Source organism: Hippoglossus stenolepis, chromosome 13 (assembly GCF_022539355.2).
Source record: "Hippoglossus stenolepis isolate QCI-W04-F060 chromosome 13, HSTE1.2, whole genome shotgun sequence".
Lineage (NCBI taxonomy): Eukaryota > Metazoa > Chordata > Actinopteri > Pleuronectiformes > Pleuronectidae > Hippoglossus > Hippoglossus stenolepis.
Genome location: NC_061495.1, coordinates 13303272 through 13309544, shown reverse-complemented (window position 1 = coordinate 13309544; position 6273 = coordinate 13303272).

The following is a 6273-nucleotide window of genomic DNA, read 5'->3' as shown; positions in this document are numbered from 1 at the left end:
TTCACTGTAGTTCTGAAACTCGCATGAATCCAATGTGGACTGAGATAACTGAGGCCAAACATGTTGCTGGTGAACACAAATATTTTCTTGTGGTGTATTCTGCCACCTTGTGGAAGATTTGATGAAAGTATCAGTGAGTACAGTCACACAACTGGAGCTAATGACTCTTATTGTACTTGTACATTTCTAAAACTTTCCTGCACATTTTACAACCACTTCATTTAACTCATGTAAATGATCCCAGGGGTTACACACATTATTCTCTTGGTTTTGGCTTTATTACAATACTCAGATCTTTGACTTTGAAAATACTCTTAACTTCTTTATCTACTACTGAATATTTTATATTTATTGATCAAATATTTTGTTAATTAAAGTTTTATTTGGAAACAACATACATATAACTGGTAAAATAAATACATGCAGTGAATTTGTACAATATTGCCTCAGAAATACATTGGAGTGGAAGTACATAGTAACTCATACTTGTTTAATACTTGAGTATTTAGTTACTTTCCAACACTGGTAGTAAGGAGATCTATGTACATTTACTCAGGTGCTACACCTTAACTGTGACGAACAAGTGTTTTACTTGACAATTTTCATGTAAATCTACCTTATACTGAATTACTTTATTGATATGATGAATTATGTAAGAAATATGATTTACTGTTATAGATACAGATACAGCCAAGTACTGAGCCACTACTATGATACTAAAGTCTGCTCTATAAATAAAGATGATTAATTACATTTCAGTTCTTTTATAACAAGACTTAATTTGCCAATGTCTTGTTAAAATTAAATTTGTAATTATGTATTCACGTCCTACACTGGTTTTTTAATGGTAACATCGATTTATATTATTCGTTTTCTTCTGTTTTATGAAATTGTCGCTCATTTGATCTTGAATCTAATTCTCTTTAAACTCTTTAAATAAATATTTTTTGTCTTTATATTGCTTTGTGTATCTTTTCAATCGTGGGTTTTTTCCTTTTATGTCTCATATCAAACACGGAATTCACTTGTGGTTGTTGTTGTTGTTGTTGTTGTTGTTGTAAACAGACTCACAATACATTGTCTACAGGGACTCCGCAAACACGACACAGAGCATTTCTCCACATGATCGAATAGCACCAGTATTGAATTTCCAGCAGGTGGCGATACATCCCAACCTACAGTTCACCTGGAAGCTCCCTGACTTAATGCATCTGTTATTTATGGCAATACAGCATCAATTAGCAGATAATTTTAATTAAACACGTGGAATCATCAAATCAGGTCAATGAAAGAAAACAAGAGGAAAACACATTTTCTAAATTTGAGATTTACTTCCAAACACCAACCCAGAGTGGAAACATCTTCACCGGTTCAACTTGTACGACGTCAAACTCAAGACAAAATGTAAGTAAAACATTATTATGTAGAGTCAACAATGAACTGGGAGGAATGAGTTTCCTCTGATTCCTTTATGTGTTTTTCATCTAACAGAGACAAATATTTGCCTGCCAACACGCAGACGCTCCCTAACGGAGCCAAACTGGGGCATCCTTGATTAGCTGCTGATCACAGAGGGGAGAACTGTAAATGTTAATATGTAGGTCACAGTGTTGGTGAACATCAACAACACGTTTTGGCTCGATGCTGGAACCGGATGATGCGGCTCAGCATCTTTGAAGTCAAATCAAAAGAGGGAGAAATAATAAATAAAGAAAAGGCACCACCAGTGATCATTTTTTATTCTTTTTCACCTCCATGTGCAGCCTTTTCATTTTAATTGTTGGATTAATTGAATTCCCTCTGGCAAACAGCTCTGTGTTATTCATTATTCATCCCATAATGATTTTAATGTTAATTGCATGAGGTTTTCATTAATGGATTCCTGGCGTTTAGCAGAGTCTTGTGTTTTCTGGCTAATGCAGCCTGAAAGAAAAGCTTTCAAGCCGAGGAGAACGTGAAATTCCACACACTGTGTTTACGAAATGAAAAAGCACATCTAGATTCCATATTTCACAAAATTATGAACCATTCACATGGAGCCATCAGCCGTAATTGGGGAAGAGTGGCGACAGGAGTAAAGATGGCCAACGAGCCACAGTGGTTGATTGTCCGTGTTTTAGCCTCTGGATAAATGATAATGATGTGGAGCTGATCCGCTGACAGACAGGCTGCTCCAGCTGTTCCCATAATTCGACAGGTATTACACGTTGGCCCTTCGTAGGCCTGCCTCAACAGACTGGCACTTAATTAGTCGAGGATTAAGGCCAAACAGCCTCATTTGCACAAACTGTATCATGAATACAAACTGGCCGCCCTCTCTCCTTCAGGGCGCATCGGGGATAAATGGTAAAAACGCAGAGGTTTGCTGTAGAAAGGAGAAGATGCTCCGGGCCCCTTCTCTCCAGATTTCTCAACAATGAAGAGCCTGGTCCCCCTGCTGAGGGGCGCTGTGATTCTGAGCACACGCTTTAACCCCTCAAATCCAGGGAGACGCAGATGAAACAGCTTGATTTACATTTAATTCAGATTATGTAAATACACTGGTCGTGTCCCAAACCAAACATGGGGCACAAAGCTGCCTGCAGCCCCCTGCAAGATGGCCTCCATTGTCATTCAAATTTAAGATATCAAATATTTCTTTTACACGTGGTCGGGGCGTTTAATTGAACTCTTGATGAGATCTAATGTGTTCTCTCTACAAACACTGATAAGGGCTTATTATTTTCAGTTGGCAACCTCCACACACTCTGACACTGAGTCTGTTTGCTTTTCCTCTTGATTGGAGGGCGACTGTTCCCGGCATCTGCCTCTGCCACCAGGGATGTGCATCTATTTAATAGCATTATCAAGGAATATCAACTCTGCTCGCCAAGTGTAAGGGTGGAGGCAAATCCCCAGTGGGCACGTGCACGTGCACATCGAGCGAGCACGACATCCTTGCTCTGGGCGCCGGGCCTCCTTGGTGCGTCTGGAGGCTCCAGGACGTCTCCTGCTGACATTAGTATGCATCAAGGTCTGTGGTTTATCCATGACTGTGCGTGGGGGTCGTGTTACTCGATCCCGCTTCCCATGAGGATTTGCTTATTTTGCTATCAATATTTTATGGCTGGTCCTTCTCACACTGTGCTGATGATCCTGCACACGCTGGTTAAACCAGGCAGGACTGCACAGATTTACTGTTTGAGTATATCAGTCATGTACTCAGTTGTTGTTGAAGTCAAAGTCCTTTGGAGACATTCGTGTTTCATTGTGTGTATGAAATAACGAGCTCGTCACATAAATTCATTCTGCAAGTATCTGCAAAATAAGTGGGGGCTCTTTCTTCTCTAATTGTCTGGGAGGAGAAGAAAACAAAGGGCCAGACAAAAATTTGAAAAAACAGATTTTTCTTTTCATTCAGAATAAGGTCAAAATCTTGAGAATAAAGTTCAAGATTATTATAGATCTTTAAAAATACATCAAACTATCAGTGTTAGCACATTGGAAACAAGGAAAATCTTTTCGCGCCTGAACACAGTGTGGTGATCGGTATTAGGATTGTGATGAAATCTGCATCAGTAGGAATGGAGCGACCACAGCAGCTTGGAAAGGTTGAGTCAGCTCACACAGATGTCAGTCGCTCCTCTAACTTTATTCTCAACACATTCATTTAATTCTCCAAATGCAAAAAGCCCATATTGGTCCGATTTAGTTTAATTTGACATTTTTCCCTTTATTCTAAGGGGGGGGGATCTTTCTTGTCATTTCTTTCTTGTCTGGCCCCTAATTACTCATCCATATATCATTGAATAAAACACATAAAAAAAGCTGTGAATTTGCATTTCTAAAAACATCTTGCACATTTTAAAATAGTGCAACAAATCTAGTGAAGCATCTGTTGGAGGCAGTTATTCCATCTCCGATCTGAAGAAAACCATCCCACCCTCGTTTCTTTTTAGTCTCCATATGTCAGGTTTGCTGCGGGGAGGCAGAGTGGAGGTGAACACGGCCTCAGAGTCAGCACAGACACTTTAATGATGAGAAAACAGACGTGTGCAGGCAGAGTCGACGACAGGCAACAGGACGAACCGCACAAAATCAACAGGATCTGACGAAGAGCTGGTGACAGAAGCAGAGCGGGGTAATGAGGAGACTGGGGTCAGGTGGGTCAGTGTGTGTGTGTGGGGGGGGGACGTGTAGGTGACGTGGATCAGGTGAGTCTCCAGGTTTCTCCGGCTTCCTCCCACAGTCCAAATACATGCAGACTGGCACTAGGTGGAGACTGTGGATGTGAGTGTGAATGGTTGTTTGTCGCCTCTCTCTCCCGATGCCAGCTGGGATTGGTTCCAGCTCCTCAAAGGACCAGCAGGATGGGTCTAATTTCGTTGTGTTCTGAAAATGTTCCCAGCCTGAAAATTCCTCTCCTTACCTCATGTGATCCCAGTGGGGGTGTTGACTCCCAACCTATTGGGATTCAAGATGTGGATCCATGGCTGAAAATACTAAAAGGGACAGTTCACACAATTTGAGGAATATTGGCTACAAATATCGGTGTCCAGCTCTTTTAGGAACTTATTTAGTCCATCTGATTAAAACAAAAACTTTAACACATTTTGACCTGATTTACATTTTCAGGAGGATCAAGTATTCCTGAGGCAAAGACCCAGAGACTGATGATAAGTGAGAGATGGACGACACATGATCAGTTCTGGTCTTTTACTTGTTGACTTGTGTAAAAAAAAACGCTGTAGCCTCACTTCACACGTTCTCAGCTTGTGTTCTTATTCTTTTGTTCGGGATCAGAGACAAAAGCTGCCGTCTTCTCCACCGGCATCTCACTTTGTTTCTGATTCATAATTCACAAATATCGATCGGCACGCACGACCCGAGCACTGGAGCTGTCTTGTGATCTCAGCGTGAGGACAATTTGTGCTCAAATGATTTGAAAATGTGCTGTCAAGGTGCCTCCCGAGGTGTCGGGGCGCCGAGGTGTTGATTGACCTTTCGCTTCGACATGCTTACACGAGGGAATCCTCTTCACTGAGTGCTGATCGGCTCAAAGCCTCATCGATCGTCGGGCTCTTCAGCGGGAACCTGGACATTGATCTCATCCAAAGAGGAGTCAACTGGAATTCTTATTTATCAATTACCATATTCATGTGTTTTCATCATGAGGTTATTTACTGAATTATTTCCTGGTTGAGAGAGAGAGAGAGAGAGAGAGAGAGAGAGAGAGAGAGAGAGCGAGAGAGAGAAAAAAATCCTCATTTTTATTTCCTGCACAGAAAATGAAGCTGTGCTCTTTCCAAAGCCATAAAACACCATCACCGTGCTTTTGACATTGACTTGTATTACAGCGGCGGCGTCCCCCTCTGTGCCTGTTTCCCTCCCCTTCTGTCCCCAACCCACCACCACCATCCCCCACGCTCCCTGTGCACTGACCAGTGTTACTGATTGCTCCTGTATCATTGCAGGCACAGTTGTGTTGATTTATTGGCTCGGCAGAGATCTTGATCCCCCTCATTAGCTCCCTCATTACGCCGTCGATCATTTCGCGGTGGGCCATATTGTACAGATTGTACCGAGCTCTATCGAGCCGGCTCCGAACACATTCCCGTGGTCGGTGGTTACCGTGATGGATTCCTCGTTTTTTTCTCACGTTTGATCTTCAATCTGTTTTCTCGTCATTGTCAGAAATAAGTAAAAGCAGCTCAAGCACCGGACGATTTTTCTCGGTTTACTTGAAAAGATTTTTCTTTAACTCAAAGTTCAGGTTCTTTAAAAAGATCAGATTTTAAATAAATCGGGCCAGAACAACAACTGGACTATAAATCAATCACACTTTTTAACTGTCAACCTTCTGCATTATGAGATATGTCCTTCACGCACTTTTGTTTTTGCTAATTCGTGCTGTAACTAATGATTATTCACAATATGGATAAAGTCTGCCGATTACTACATTAATCATTTGGTCTGTAATTTTCTTGATTGTTTCCTAGACTGTTGTAAAATTCTTTGGTCCTCTTTGATAAGTATTTACTATAATCACTTTGATGTGTTGATCTTTCATTCAGCGCCATCATCTCATCCAAGTTAAATTTTGTCCAATACTTTGTATCCAAATACCTGGACACAGAATGTATCGCCATCAGTGTCTGTAGAGCTGTAGCCTACTCTTTGTTTAGTGTTAATGAGCAAATATTACCATGACAACACGCTAGATTAGGATGGTGAATACAGTCAACATCATACCTGCTAAACATATACAATATTTACAACATTGATTAGAGGAAA